Source organism: Hoplias malabaricus, chromosome 3 (assembly GCF_029633855.1).
Source record: "Hoplias malabaricus isolate fHopMal1 chromosome 3, fHopMal1.hap1, whole genome shotgun sequence".
Taxonomy (NCBI): Eukaryota; Metazoa; Chordata; class Actinopteri; order Characiformes; family Erythrinidae; genus Hoplias; species Hoplias malabaricus.
In genome coordinates, this window is record NC_089802.1 from 29,721,493 (window position 1) to 29,738,292 (window position 16,800).

Here is a 16,800-nt window from a genome sequence, read left to right on the forward strand (position 1 = left end):
TGTGTAGCACACACACACACTCGTTTTTGTACACTGTCAAGACAAGGATATATATATATATATATATATATATATATATATATATATATATATATATATATATATATATCCTTGTCTTGACAGTGTACAAAAACGAGTGTGTGTGTGTGCTACACAATACTCCGTGGAGTCCTGCTTCGCCTTCTGACAGAATCTTGGCAGAGTGAAACATAAACACATTTCTTCACCGTTCCCGAGCACCTACACCACACACACACACACACACACACACACACACACACACACACACACACAGAGACAGAGAGAGAGAAACAGACACACACACAGTGAGAGACACACACACGCACACACACACGTCTTGCTCAGTCCGGCCCAGCTGTGCGCTCTTAAAGGGACGGCGTTTTCTTGGTTTCTTTCCCGAGGCCCATATTCTCTCACAGAGCACTTGGCTTTGTTCCTGTCAGCGCTCTTTGCCTTGAGCCTGAAACACAGCGTATGTCCTTCCTCGGCTGTGTGTGAGTCACTAGTGTTCACACTTGTGAAGCTGATTCTTGTTTTGCTGTTTAAACAGATACGTGTGTGACCTTTAATCTGATACTCTCCCTCGCCGCTCCGTCCAGACTCAGAAGGCCTAGCGGCTGCTCTTGAACATTACGTCCTATTCATAGTGATTTATGGGCGGCTTCGGGGTAAAAGCCGTAGTTTGGCTGATTTTCCCACGTTTAAAGATGGTCTTTGTGCTGGATTGTTAAGGTGGAGCCGCTGGTAATGTCACTGCTACACACCTCTAGGGCCTGGATTCGATCCTTGTCTCGAGTCTCTGTCCGTGAGGAGAGTGCTGTGTTCTCCGAGTGTCTGTGTGGGTTTCACCAGGTCCAGGCACTCGTTGGGAGATGGATAGGCTTTTTGACACTCTCCATAGGTGTGTGTGAGTGACTGGGTGAGTGTGTGAGATGGTCCACGGGTGTGTTAGTGACTGGGTGAGTGTGTGAGATGGTCCACAGGTGTGTTAGTGACTGGGTGAGTGTGTGAGATGGTCCACAGGTGTGAGTGTGTGAGTGACTGGGTTAGTGTGTGAGATGGTCCACAAGTGTGTGTGAGTGACTGGGTGAGTGTGTGAGATGGTCCACAGGTGTGTGTGAGTGACTGGGTGAGTGTGCGAGATGGTCCACAGGTGTGTGTGAGTGACTGGGTGAGTGTGTGAGATGGTCCACAGGTGTGAATGTGTGAGTGACTGGGTGAGTGTGTGAGATGGTCCACAGGTGTGTGTGAGTGACTGGGTGAGTGTGCGAGATGGTCCACAGGTGTGTGTGAGTGACTGGGTGAGTGTGTGAGATGGTCCACAGGTGTGAATGTGTGAGTGACTGGGTGAGTGTGTGAGATGGTCCACAGGTGTGAATGTGTGAGTGACTGGGTGAGTGTGTGAGATGGTCCACAGGTGTGAGTGTGTGAGTGACTGGGTTAGTGTGTGAGATGGTCCACAGGTGTGAATGTGTGAGTGACTGGGTGAGTGTGTGAGATGGTCCACAGGTGTGAGTTTGTGAGTGACTGGGTGAGTGTGTGAGATGGTCCACAGGTGTGAGTGTGTGAGTGACTGGGTGAGTGTGTGAGATGGTCAACAGGTGTGAGTGTGTGAGTGACTGGGTGAGTGTGTGAGATGGTCCACAGGTGTGAGTGTGTGAGTGACTGGGTGAGTGTGTGAGATGGTCCACAGGTGTGAGTGTGTGAGTGACTGGGTGAGTGTGTGAGATGGTCCACAGGTGTGAGTGTGTGAGTGACTGGGTTAGTGTGTGAGATGGTCCACAGGTGTGAATGTGTGAGTGACTGGGTGAGTGTGTGAGATGGTCCACAGGTGTGAGTGTGTGAGTGACTGGGTGAGTGTGTGAGATGGTCAACAGGTGTGAGTGTGTGAGTGACTGGGTGAGTGTGTGAGATGGTCCACAGGTGTGAGTGTGTGAGTGACTGGGTGAGTGTAAACAAGTCTGTCACCATTAGCGACACGGTGACAGTTTAAAGCGAGTGTGTGATGACTTGTTTGCAACTCCAGTGTGAAACTAAAGACGCAGACTTCAGACACTGAACACGTCTTGGCCGGTGGTGTGAGTGTGGTCACTCAGGACGGTGTCCAGCTGTGGGGAGTGAGCTAACTGGAGGCTGTAACTGAGCTACATGAGAATCACTTCGTCGCATGGAGTTTTTCTTGGTTTTTTTTCCCCCTCCCTTTTTTCATCCTCTGCTATTCCGCTCGCTCTGTGTCGCTATCTCACTTTCCATCTCACCCTTTGTTTCATGTTCGGCAGTACGTAGAGCACTCATCTCTCGTCCCTTTCCTTTTTCGCTCTGTCTCTCTTTCACTCTTTCTTTAATTGTTTGCGTTCTATCTGTCTTCTCACTGTCTTCATTTTCTCTGTCTCCCACTTTTGTTTCTCTCTCTCTCTCTCTCTCTCTCTCTCTCTCTCTCTCTCTCTCTCTCTCTCTCTCTCTCTCTTCCTTGTCCAGCCCCAGCACAGTGCATCCATTGTGAGCGAGGCTCTGGTCTCTGGCCAAAACCATAGAAAGCTAATCGCTGGAGCAGAAAGGCCGCTAGGCTTCTCCCAAACCCAGCAGGCCTTTAGCATTGAGAAAACCCCCTCCTCTGATTGGCTAAGAGCCTTGCCCTCCACATCTCCTTTTTTTTGGTTTCATTTTTATTTCAGACACTGATTCGGGCCCATCTTGGCACCCTCGCGCTATTTCATAAGCCCCCGCTAAAGGCATCCGGCCCAGCGCTAAAACAGTCCACCGTCTCCACAGCTTCATCCAAGTGCCCAGATCCACAACTCCTGCTACTAATGAGCGAACTGGCTGCTAGAAAAGCAGGAATACAAGAAGAAATGTAATAAAACATGCGTTTAATTCATCTGCACAAGACCTTTACAGAACAATACAGTTTATCCTTAAAAAAAAAACGGACATAAATTTAAAACCTAAACAAACAACAAAACCTTAGCCACCACGTCCCTTCCCTCGCTGTCGTAAACCGTGAGGGTTTTGCAATGGGCTGTGGCCGAGCATAGCCTCTGAGGTTTCCTTGAATATAGGTCTCAGGGGCTGGGGAACTGTGGGACTGTGTTCTCCGGAGGGAAGGAGCTCCAGCCAGAACCCTTGGGGTGAGCTGAAGTAGGGTTTGTGATCCAGGACTAATCATCCCACATGAATGCTGTCGTGGCTGTAATCGAATCCTCACATCGAAGTTCCAATGTCTGTTGTAACGGTGCATTTACGCTGCTCCGATGCTGCCGCCGCACCGCAGCGGTTCCCATTCGTTTTCAGAGGGAGCTGTTAGCTCGGTCAGCTGCATTTGATTGTGCATGATATGTCCACATCTGATCGGGGGTTGCGGTGAGCAGAGCTGAATTTTATGCAAATGAATCCGGCCAATTCAACGGATTTATCCAATCAGAAGACAGCTCCTTTGAACGAGGAGTCCACAGTTCCATGAGCGAAGCAGTATTTCCTTGTTCAAAATGGATGTGATTCTAATTGGATGACGCATGCCCCCATTATTACACCCCCATGCAGCCAGGAAACTAGGAGGGTACAGCTGCAAAAGGGGAACAAACTCCCAGAGAATTGTTGGAGGAGTAGGTATCTAAAAATCTTTTGAAAGCCATGCAGCTTGCTCATTGCTGATGGGCGCCATTTTTTAGCTGAAACCCCACCTGTATTTTCCAGTGCAAATCTAAACTTCTGACCATTTGGGCTAAATCTGTCCCATTTTTGCACTTATAGCTCGTTTACAGCACTGGTAAGTGTTGTTTGGGCCAAGCATGGGCCAGATTTCATCCATAACTCACCTGATATCTGGCCCATGTAAGGTGGAGCTGCAGCTGAGTTGAGGTAACCAGACTCACCCTGAGTCAACGCCTCTATTCAAGGCCAAAAGTGGGTCATATGGGAACTGCATTTGTGCCATGTTTGGGCCAAAGATGTCTGCTATCTTTGTGGTTATACTTCTGCAGATATCTGCATGAAAGTCTTTGCATTGCAGCGTAGGGAGGAGAGTCATGTTAGCGTAGCGTGCAGAAGCTCAGAGATGCACTGATGTGCACACCTCCACAATCTGCAGATCTGTGAAGATGTGAAATAAGTAAAACGCTGATTGGCTCTACAGCAGACATAGTCACAACACAAGAAATACTCCAGCTGAGTGTGCTGATCTGTACTTATGGATACAATATTATTCCCAAGAATAATCACATGTCGATCACATGCTTTTGCTGTGCTTTTTCCTGATGGAATTTGTAACAAATGTAGTGACTAATAAATTCTTCTCACTCGCCATTTATTAGATTATATTTTCATCGTTTTTAATACTACACAACAGTTACCGTAAAATGACAAAATAAAAATGGGTGAATGATTGAAGGATTTTGAATCACAGTTCAATTACAACCTAATAATCTGATAAATCTTTTTTTACTTATCGGTTTTCCTTTTTCGGTTGATTCTGTACAGCACAGAGCCAGAGCCTCTTTGATATATTCTGGTTTAAATGCTGCCCCTTAGCTGATATATTTTTTTCCCCTTTGGGAGAAGTTTTTCGTGGACTTTACAAGAGGTCGGTGTGGTTGGTGCAATATTTTCAAACATATATGTACACAACGACACACATCCGCAAACACACATTCACATACACACTGTCTATTAAAAACTAAAACTACGCTACGTTAAACTTTGCTAGTTGATGCCTATGCATACGCCTGCGTACGACATCCTCATTATGACACAGAGCTGTTTACGTGGATATTTGCACAAGTATAAACCAGCTTTCAAGAAGGTTTGGACACTAAGGGACACAGGATTCGATCCAGAGTATAGATTGGCAGCAGTTTTGTCCAAGACTAGGTTTAGTCCATTTCCAGGAAACTGGTCCTCAGTGTTCCTTGGCGGTTTCACTGCTTGAAGGAAAACTGTAAATCTGATTTTCCTCAAGCAGCCTCATTAAAGACAGACTTTGTTTTCTGTATTTCTTTGTCCCTCTCCTCCTCCTCCTCTCATCTCCCTCTGGTCACCTCTTCTGGAGCAGCCAGGCCACCGCTGCCCAGCCGAGTTTGACGAGCTTCATAAAGTTTTTAATGGAGGAAATTTTCCATGGATCTCCAGCGACTTATAAAAAGGACGTCATCATCGCTCCCTCTCCCTGCTGTGTGGAGCTCACAGGCCTCTATTGTGCTGGAAATGTCAAATCGCTCACGCTAACTCTAACGCAGGATCGCTAACGGGCTCCTGTTCCCTCAGGTCGCGGATCACGGTTTTACCCAACCACACCCAGCTGGACTGCCCAGTTTCCCAGAAGTGCTTACTCACGCATTAAGGGCCGGTCCAAGTACTTTTGGAACTGGTTCCGATCAGAGTTAGTCGGAGCCGGGCTGGTGGCGGTGCTCAACAAGACTTCAGGCCAAGGTCCAAATAGTTTTGGCGCCAAGTTCCCTGCAAGACTGTCAGCGCACAGCGACCAGTCCAGAAACACCCACCAAGCACCGCAGTCAGGTTTCAGCTCCAGCGTCCAAACCTCGGGGGCCAAAACCCGCTTTAACGCGGCCCGGTTGGAAATATCTGGACAAGAGCCTCACTCCAGACATCTTCAACTGTGAGAATCACTGGGTAGATAAACATCTGATCTTTTAAGTTTCTTGACTTTGAATATTCTCTTTATTTCAGCAATTGGTATAACACGAACAAACAGCAATTTTTTATAAAACAAAAACAAAAAAAGAGATGCTTTTGAGGGATCTAAAATTATTTTAAATAAAATACGACTGGATAGGTTTTTTTTTATTTTTTTAACATTAAATTGTGTCTAGTAATATACATAAAATATTATTAAGAAAAATATATTTCTTTAATAAAATTGTGTTTAACAGTTATTCTAAAATAAAATGTACATTCTAAAATTAAATCATATTGAAAAATCAGTGAGATGAAGTATGATATGAGGTAAAATGAACAATTCTCTGATAAAAGAGAGAAAGGGTAGAGGGGAGCGTTGTTGTGAGGCAGACAGGTAAACAAGGGATGACATTCATGGAGCATAGAAAGGGGATGAAAGAGGGATAGAAAACACAGCCGGAAGACGAGTGAAACCTCCATTACAGAGAGTGGCAGAGAGAGAGAGGAAGGAGAAAGAAAAAGATTGAGAGAGGATGAAAAATATCGACGGAGACGCGAGTAAACACTTTCCCGCCCTGCGTTCCCTCACACACACACACACACACACACACACACACACACACCTCTTTAATGGGTCGGAATTGATTGTTTACTCCCTGTCCACACTTCCAGAACATTGATCCCCCACTCGGTCTCTCTCTAGAGGCCTGTTCACCTCCAGTGTTTGTGTTTGTGTGTGTGTGTGTGTGTGTGTGTGTGTGTGTGTGTGTGTGTTTGTCTGTGTGTGTGTGTGTGTGTGTGTGTGTGTGTTTGTCTGTGTGTGTGTGTGTCAGAGTGACTGAATGTCCATGTTTTTATGATGTGTCCCAATGTCACAAAGAGCATTCTCAAAAATGCAAACATATATTTTTTTTGTGTGTGTGTTTTAAACCATGTCTCAATATTTTTGGTGTGTATGTTTCCATTGCCCTCCCCCACCTGTATTTCTCTCAGCTTTGGTCAGATTAGCTTTAGCGATCCTCCCTCCACACCCTGCTGGATCTCATGCTGAGTTGATGAATTAGCTTAGCTACATTACGCTGCGCGTGTTATTGTAGAGCGCTGATTTATCACGGCCCTCCAGCTCAGGTCACCCCCACACCAACCTCCCCTCCCAACTGCACACCAAAAGCCTCCTTCTCCTTTTGTCTCTCATCTGCTTTTCTGCTTCGCGCCTGATTGATGAGACTTCAGACAAAGAAGCTAGTCTGAGGCGCACAGATAGCGTTAGCAGCTACGCTAAATAAAAACATATGTGCCGTGGAGAGACAGAGGAGATGGAGAGATTCAGAGAGAAAGATAAAGCTGCAGAGGGTTGACATTCCCTTCTCTCTGTCTTTTCATTTTTTTAAAAGTCAGAAAAAGCCCCTCTGTTTTGTTTGCTTACCTGCGCTAATGGCTAACAGCGCAATGTTGACTCTTTTAGGCCAAAGAGTGAATGAAAAGTGTTTCTGAAAGCAGCCAGAAACTGATATTTCTTTCTTGTGTAAACAGAAGGTGATAAGTTAGGTGACCCCTGCTGACATGTTTGTGAGCTAAAATAACTAATAAATTAAACGCTAAAACTCAGCTAACAAAAAGTTATATAAAACTGAAAAACTAAAACTAAGCTAACTTAAAGACTAAGCTAAAGCTGACAGACTAAAAATAATTTAATCCAAAGGCTAAACTAAATCTGAAAGACTGAAACTATGCCAACGAATAACCTAAAGCTGAAGGAGGCTAATTTTAAGCTAAGCAAAGATAAGAAGCGAAAGGATAATAATCTTAACCCCGGAAACACATAACAGATGCCGTCACTAAACCTCTTGTGGCTGAATTATTAATTCTTCTGTGAGGCACATAACTGATGCACAGAGGGCCTAAAGGTTAGAGGTCTGAGGTTCAATTCCCAGGACCGGAAGGAAAAATTCATCCACAGCTGGAAAAAAATCACCTATGTCTGAAGTTCCCTTCAGCAAGGCACCTAATTCCCAAAATGCTTCCCGGGCGCCGAGGCGGTTGGCAGCCCCTGCTCCGGTTGTGTGTGTGTTCGCTGCCTCTAGTGTGTGTGAAAATTGAAAATTAGTGTGTATTTTTGTGTTCACCATGAATGGGTTAAATACAGAGAAACAGTTTCCCTAAGGGGATCTGTAAAGGTGACTCTCCTTAAAGACCAAAAACTGATACAAAATGGAGGATAAACACAGAAATGTTTATGAAATTGCTGTGACATTATTCTGGGTTCTCTTTTGTTTTGATCATAGACACAACCGTAATATTTTATACAAAGTATTTTAACTTTTCCAGGAGTACAGGAGGACTGTACCTTGTTCAGTGGGTATCTTCATCATGGTCTTGTGGAGATTAAACAGAGGCCTCTGAGTCTGAGAGAACTCTCTCTCTCTCTCTCTGCTGCACTCTCTCTATGACTGAACACACTCTCTGTGTGTGTGTGTGTGTGTGTGTGTATGTGTAAGAGCTTTAGGCTCAGTCCTGCTGTATGAGTCTTTTGATCACTCTATTTTTTGATAGTTGCATAATCCACCCTCTGCCTTTTCTCTCTCTCTCTCTCTCTCTCTCTCTCTCTCTCTCTCTCTCTCTCTCTCTCTCTCTCTCTCTCTCCACACCTCTGAAATTCAATCTTAGAAATTTAGAATTTGGTTTCCAATTATTTTCCTCAGACTCATAATGGACAGACTCCTTTTCTTATTCTGATACATGTTGCTTTTACTAGAGTTCATAATGTCCAGTCCAACAAACCCTGCACACATCAAGGCAATTGTTTGTCCCTTAATATATATATATGATACTAGGGCTGTGTCATATTGTATCATTCACAGTAATTAACATGTTTTTTGTCAGAATTTTTGAAACGATGAAAAATACCAATATCGTGATATTAGTGATATTTAGACTTGTTTATGTAATGATGTCCTGCACTTACCCATAATACGGCATGCGTTCTTTACATGAGTCGTTCAGCCACAGTGAGGTATGGTGGAAAGTGACTCTGAGGTGGAGGAATTTGCTCCAAAAAAGTGGAGTGGCTTTTGGAGGTGGTTTAGTTGTAAAATATCATATGTACAATAAACCATGGTATTATGCTAGAAATGAAAGAAGCCTTTAATAATATTAATAAATATTAAATATATTTAATTTAATGTAATTCATATCAATATAACATTGATTTTGTTGCAATAGTCTGTTTTTCAAATGAAACAAGTATTTTTCAGTGTTGTGTTCATATCGCCAATAATAATGTTTTCGCCGAAATAACCTGAAATATTGTGATATTATTTTAGGGCCATATCGCCTGCCCCTATATGATACATTTTGTCTTTGCTCCAAATGCAGTTAATCTGCCAAGACGTCTTTAGATTCACACAAACTCCACCTTAGGGTCATCCATCTGTGACCGTTACAGATCTTTACGCTTCATTTTTGTTCCACTGTCCCTGTCAGGCAGCTGCCGCTGACGTGTACAGCGGTCAAGTTGGCTTTATTGTGTAGTCAGTATCAGTCATTGTCGGGTAGCCCAGTGTTTGCTTTGTTTTGATTGGCTCAGGTTTCTGTCCCTCTGCTGCGTTTGACCCTTGATCTTGTGGGGTCGCCATCCATTACCGCTCCAAACGTAAAGGTCAGCAGACCTCCTGCTAAAAGCATTTGTCTTCCACCGGGTCAGCGGCGTGACCTCCACTTGCTTCTGCCAAAATAGTTGTAGGCACACAAGTAAAGAGAGGGTTCATGTTCCTGATCACTGTTCCCTACATTATAACATCAGAAGCACTGTGTAGTACATTGTCATAGGGAGAACAAATGGTCCCTTTATTATAATAGTGATGTGAGAGAATTTCACACACTCAGTCACTCTGACACACCTGTGGACAATTTCACACATCCCAGTCACCCACACACACTCAAACCTGTGTGAATTAACCTCACCCTTTCCACTCCTTGAGCTACCTCAGTGTGATTAAACCACACCCTGTCTGCTCCTCGAGCTACCTCAGTGTGATAAACCACACCATGTCCGCTCCTCAGGCTACCTCAGTGTGATTAAACCACACCCTGTCCACTCCTGGAGCTACCTCAGTGTGATAAACCACACCATGTCCGCTCCTCAGGCTACCTCAGTGTGATTAAACCACACCCTGTCCACTCCTGAAGCTACCTCAGTGTGATTAAACCACACCATGTCCGCTCCTCAGGCTACTTGAGTGTGATTAAACCGCACCCTGTCCGCTCCTCGAGCTACCTCAGTGTGATTAAACCACACCCTGTCCGCTCCTCGAGCTACCTCAGTGTGATTAAACCACACCCTGTCTGCTCCTCGAGCTACCTCAGTGTGATAAACCACACCATGTCCGCTCCTCAGGCTACCTCAGTGTGATTAAACCACACCCTGTCCACTCCTGGAGCTACCTCAGTGTGATAAACCACACCATGTCCGCTCCTCAGGCTACCTCAGTGTGATTAAACCACACCCTGTCCACTCCTGGAGCTACCTCAGTGTGATTAAACCGCACCCTGTCCGCTCCTCGAGCTACCTCAGTGTGATTAAACCACACCCTGTCCGCTCCTCGAGCTACCTCAGTGTGATTAAACCACACCCTGTGCGCTCCTTGAACTACCTCAGTGAGATTAAACCACACCCTGTCCACTCCTCGAGCTACCCAGTGTGATTAAACCTCACCCTCTCCACTCCTCCAGCTACCTCAGTGTGATTAAACCAAGTGTCAGAAACAATGCACAGATAAAAATAGGTAGGTTTCTGCTATGTATTTTATAACATGATACTGTAAAAAGTACTGTCAAAGTGAAAATGCTTAAAAAATAAAAGCAAAATTAAAGTACAATAAATCATGTTGAAGTTTCACTCAAGGTTTGATCATTAATAAACTTGTGTGTGTGTGTGTGTGTGTGTGTGTGTGTGTGCCTTCCCTCCTGCTGCTAAATGTGTTTTCTTTTGGCGGGAGCTTCCTCTATAATGTGGTGTTTCAGACGGCGCTAATGTCCAGCATTGTGTGGGTCAGTCACTGCTCCTTTGGTTGGGAACCTGACCTTTAACCCCTACCATCATCAGTCACCACACTCTCTCTCACACACACACACACACAAACGCAGATATTATGCAGAGATACTCAGCATCCACACACATCCCAGTGTCAGCACAAATACACAAAATATCAACACTTAAACACACACACACACACACACAACCCAGTGACCCTAGTATCATTAGTCTGGAAGCAGCCTGTCAGGGGCTGCCATGTGGTGTGTGTGTGTTTGTGTTTGTGTGTGTGTGTGTGTGTGTGTGTGTGTGTGTGTGTGTGTGTGTGTGTGTGTGTGATGGAGAGGTGGATGATAATTGTTCCGCCAAGAGTCCAGCTTGAGGGAAGATGCTTTAGAAAAAATGACCTCTGCTCATTCGTCCTCTTCCTCTATCTGTCTTTCTCTCTTCTCTCTCTCTCTCTCTCTCTCTCTCTCTCTCTCTCTCTCTCTCTCTTTTTTTCTCTTTTTCATCCTCTCTCTCCCTCTCTCTTTCTGAGTGTTGTCAGTCAGGTGACTCCTTATTCTTATTTGCTTTAACCTTCTGTGTGTAGTTATATAAAATGAATTGTTGTAATTATTTGTATGTGTCTGCGCTTATGTGCTTATATCAGGGCTGAGTGTGTGTGTGTGTGTGTTACTGTGATTAACTGTGATTATATTGAACAGTGGATCGATGGTGGTGTGTCAGACTAATGAAAAGCTGCTTACTTTTTTATTTCCAGCTGCATCTGTAATGTGTCTCAGCCTACATTAATCTGGACGTTTTATTGGATGCACACACACACACACACACACACACACACACTATCATCTCTTCAAATGACCCTTGCCACAATCAAGGATCATAGAAAAATGCTGGGGCAGATTATTTCAAATTCTCTCCGCTTCACAATTGATGAAGTCCACATGCTTCAATTGGAGGAATTGACCAATCCAGGCCGTCCAATTTGTCCTGCTGGACATGAGCTGTGTCTCATTTGTGGAAGAGGAAACTTTGAAGTTCTCATTTGTCTTCCACAAACGTCATAAGTTATTCTGTCTTATTTAGGAAAACATAAATTTTCATTGAGCTCTTACTTCATTGAGCTTTTATTTTGGCAGAACTCATAGGCTTCAGTGTAATGCTCTCTGCTTCAATAGTTCATAAGTCTTTGCATGGCAAGTAACTACAGATATAATCCAATTCAATATATTTTCCCCTGTATTTTCCCTCTTAGGCAATTAACCGAGACCAAGCTTTTGAAAACTGTGTGTGTGAGATGTTGTGAGATGTTGGTAAAGCTGCTAACAGTTGCTAACTGTTGTGTACATTCTGTTTGCTCCCTGGAGGTTGTAGTTGTTTCTGATCTGACAGAGTAAAAACAGGAAAATAGACGTAACACATACACAGAGCCGTGCAGTTACACACTGAGGGTTAAAGGTGAAGCAGATGAATGGAATGAGGGTCCTGCAGGATTCTGATGCAATACACTGTAATATCTCTCTCTCTCTCTCTCTCTCTCTCTCTCTCTCTCTCTCTCTCTCTCTCTCTCTCTCTCACACACACATGCATGCATGCACATTTAAAAATATGTGCACACACACACACACACTATGAGAACACATTCATGTTGCAAACAACTATTTGAAGTTTAATTCAATAGATTTTCAATTATGTTTCTACACTGAAGCTTTAAATTAAAATGAAAAAACCTGAGCGTGAACAGTGAAAACCTGAGCGTGAACAGTGAAAACCTGAGCGTGTACAGTGAAAACCTGAGCGTGAACAGTGAAAACCTGAGCGTGAACAGTGAAAACCTGAGCATGAACAGTGAAAACCTTAGTGTGAACAGTGGAAACCTTAGCGTGAACAGTGAAAACCTGAGTGTGAACAGTGAAAACCTGAGCGTGTACAGTGAAAACCTGAGCGTGTACAATGAAAACCTGAGCGTGTACAGTGAAAACCTGAGCGTGTACAATGAAAACCTGAGCATGAACAGTGAAAACCTTAGTGTGAACAGTGGAAACCTTAGCGTGTATAGTGAAAACCTGAGTGTGAACAGTGAAAACCTGAGCGTGAACAGTGAAAACCTGAGCGTGTACAGTGAAAACCTGAGCGTGAACAGTGAAAACCTGAGCGTGAACAGTGAAAACCTGAGCGTGAACAGTGAAAACCTGAGCGTGAACAGTGAAAACCTGAGCGTGTACAATGAAAACCTGAGCGTGTACAGTGAAAACCTGAGCGTGTACAGTGAAAACCTGAGCGTGAACAGTGAAAACCTGAGCGTGTACAGTGAAAACCTGAGCGTGAACAGTGAAAACCTGAGCGTGAACAGTGAAAACCTGAGCGTGAACAGTGAAAACCTGAGCATGTACAGTGAAAACCTGAGTGTGAACAGTGAAAACCTGAGCAGTGAAAACAGTTTGTTTTTGTTTATTATGTAAGTGCATTATTAACATTTTTGATTTTTATATTAATACACGTTTAGGGAATGAAAAATATGTTTAACTGAGGACACAAATTGGCAGGTTAGAATGGGTAGAGTAGTTAATATGTGTGTGTGTGTGTGTGTGTGTGTGTGTTAATGGTCTCTGCACTCATAAAGTGGTTTAATTACAAAGTCTGAAACCATCAGGAGGGAGTGTAATGAAATGGAAATAACCCACACACACACACAGCTGATGGAGGAGTGCTCCTGTGTTTTCCTTCTTTCAGCTCCGAAGGCCGCTGGCTTCAGGGAGGAGTGTTGGGAGGATGGATGGATGAAGCCGATGAAAGAGTGGAGAGGTGTGTGTACGTGTGTGAGAGGTGAATCCCTGCAGTGAGGCCAGCCGTCCGAATCAATCCCACATGTCCATTCTGAGGGGTCCAAACACACGCACACACACACACACACACACACACACACACACACACTGATGTTACATTTTACCTGTTTGCCAACAATAACTGCCCTATTTGTGCCCCACTAACCTGCCCTGTCATAGCAACCGTTGCTATGGAACCCAAGGTTACGGAGTGATGGCTGTTCCTGTCTTTCATAATAAAAGTTATTTATAAGGTAATGTTGCTGGAAAGTTGTGTAACACTGTGTTTGTAATCGGGGCTGATGTCAGTGAGACTGACCCCAGGAAAAGTTCTGTTGCTGTTTATCACGGATAATGAGGGTCCAGATAACCCCCCTCACACACACACACACACACATACAAAATATAAACAATGTACTTTCAACAGAGATAGTGAAAACCTGGAAAGACACACACACACACACACACAGACACACACACACTGCCAGAGCCGGACTTGCTGCTTTGCTTTGACCTACATCTGTTTGTGTGTGTGTGTGTGTGTTTGATGGACTTGGCATGTGCTGAATGCTTCATAATGTTGCAGCACTCCATCAATTCTGCCATTGTCTTTTCACTCAAATAGGCCACTGTAAGGGGGTCTCTCTCTCTCTCTCCCTCTCTCTCTCTCTCGCTCTGTCTCTGTCTATCTGTCTCTCTCTCTCTCTCTCTCTCTCTTTGTTTCTGTCTGTCTGTCTGTCTTCCTCTCTCTCTCTTTCTCTCTCTCTCTCTCTCTCTCTCTCTCTCTCTCTCTCTCTCTCTCTCCCTGTCTGTCTTTCTCTCTGTCTGTCACGGACACACAGGCTTTGTGTTACAAATCTCATAAACCTCTGTTTTCCAGGGATCAATGAGAGTTGACTTTCAAGCTGATGGTCAGCATGGGGAGGTGGGTGTGGCGCGGGGGGGTGGGGGGTGAGGGTGTGTGTGGCGGGGGAGGGGTGGGTACAGGTGAAGAAACAAGGTGGCAGTATGAAAAATATGAAAACAGGGAGAAGTAAGGATAAGATATAAAAGGAAAAGGAAAAAATTCTAAAAGGGAAAGAGACAGAGAGAGAGGGAGAGGAAGAGGGAGGGAGAATAGGCAGGAGAGGAGGAAAGGGAAAAAGAGACGATGAAAAAGGAGAGAGGAGGACAAATGTAGAAGAGAAGGAAAGACAAAGTGTGTGAAAATGAGGCCAAAAGAAAAAGACACTGAGAAGGAGAGTTAGATTAAAGGAGAAGGAGGGATGAAAAAAGAAGGAGAGGGGGCTGAAGGCAGGGAGGAGAGTTCCATTTTTCACTCCTCCCTCCTGACTGAACTGCTAATGTCTATTGTGTCTGAGTCTGAGAGAGAAAGGGAATAGAGAGAGAGAGAGAGAGAGAGAGAGAGAGTTCTGTGGATTGGATATGTTTTAGTGACAGATGAAGAGTATTGTCTCTTTGTAGTCTGATACAGTGGTGGACTCAGCTGTATAATGGTATCCATAATGAAGTGTGTGTGTGTGTGTGTAAACTATAAGCTCTATCACAGTGGAGACAAACTTATCCCAACTGGTTTTACAACATATTACTTCGATTCCATGTCATAGACGCACTAAGTGTCCCTAAGTTTTAAGACGCCTCCTGATAATTAGAAATGCAGCTGATTTAAGGTGGCACCCATCAGTTACGTGCTGTGGAGCAGCTGCACATGAATCTAACCTCCCCATGCTCAGTGCCAAGTGCTGGCTAGAGTGACATAAACCGTTCTCTGGAGCGATGGAGCTCCATCCAATGTCTTTGGAATGAGTGGGAGTGGTGTGTGTGTGATCCAGAACTAACATTCCAACATCAGTATCTGACCTCATTAATGCCCTCGTACCTGCCATCAAATACTCACAGCAGTGTTCTGGTGCAACAATGTGTGAAGCATTCCCAAAATAATCTAAACTGTTACTGCAGTAAAATAAAAAATGGGGCAAACTTCCAAATAATGCAAAGTGTTGGGCTGAGCAGGTGTCCACAAACATTTGGTCCTGTAGTGTATGAATATACAGTATGCAAATGAGCCCTCCAGCCAATCACAGAGTGCGGTGAGCTTTGTGATACATATTGATTATTGTGAAAATCTTAAAGAACAATGATATTAATATTTATTTTGCCTTATCACCCACCCCTACTGTGTGTGTGCGTGTATGTGTGAAATACAGAGTCTTCTTTCTCCATTTCAGTTGACCTTTCTCATATGTGTTTCTTTTCTAGAACCCAGGGTACAGTGTCGGCTCTGAATTTACAGAAATTGGGCCCCTGAAACAGGTATGTTTCACACACACACACATACTCTGAGATATACCTTCATAAAGAGTTCACATAAATTCCACTGACCTACATATTTTGTTGGATATAGTGCTCCACCTCTAGATATTGATTTGTGGCTCTCCTAAGACTTGTTGTTGAGGTGAGTGAAGTGGAAGTTGGCATTTGTGTGTGTGTGTGTGTGTGTGTGTTTGTGTTTCCATTTCTAATCTTACGTGCCTGCAGCAGAGAGTCAGAAATCTCAGTGCATCCCCTATACACCTGTTAAATGATCAAAGTTAGTATGTATAACAAGGACGAGTTAGTGGGAAGAATGTAAGATTTTCACTGCTGAAGTTGGGTTCCTCTTTGATAATAAATGTACTACTGTATTACCAGAAATCACACACAAAATAGGAAAAAAAGCTGCAAAACCAGGAGCCCATGGTGTTACTGATGGGGCACATGGCTCTTATCAGATTTAAGAAGCTGAATATCTGACTATTCATGGTGCCCCCATGTGGTGCATATTCACCCTGCTTAACATGAGTGAGTGAGTTACAAGCCAGATTCATGAAGCTTCAGTACTTGTAGATGTCAAACAGTGAAGCTCTTTTTAGCACCGGCAAATTCTGTAGCTGTAATCTTCTCATTAACATATTGATAACATATAGATAATGAATCATGATTGGTTCAAAGCCATTTGTGACATAACAATGTATCGCCTCGTGTGCTGCTATTTCTGATTTATGGAAAAAGGTTGTGTATTCAACGGAACAATGGAAATCTACAGAATAATAATAAGCCAAACAAGAATATTTAACCATTTAATACCCACATTGTTGAGTGCAGCGGGGTCTTTTACAACGTAAATCATGCATCAACAGATGGGCGTGGTTTCTAACTAGACACAGACGAGGTGGCGCTTAAAGGGCGGGGGCCCAAGCTGAAGATGCAACGCACAGTGATCTGGCACTTAGTTAGTAGTGTGTGTAT

General features: G+C 44.0%; 1 protein-coding gene across 6 annotated transcripts in view; it reads left to right on the top strand.

The window, feature by feature from the left end:
- raraa (retinoic acid receptor, alpha a) overlaps positions 1-16,800 on the top strand; it is a 118,150-nt gene that overhangs the window by 24,146 nt on the left and 77,204 nt on the right. For 5 of the 6 annotated variants that reach the window (XM_066663474.1, XM_066663473.1, XM_066663479.1 and 2 more), the window contains exon 2: positions 15,772-15,825. The gene's annotated coding sequence lies outside the window, so the exon portion shown is untranslated. Of the gene's footprint in view, positions 1-13,420; positions 13,493-15,771; positions 15,826-16,800 lie in introns of all 6 variants that reach the window. The other variant, XM_066663476.1, reaches the window with a different exon arrangement.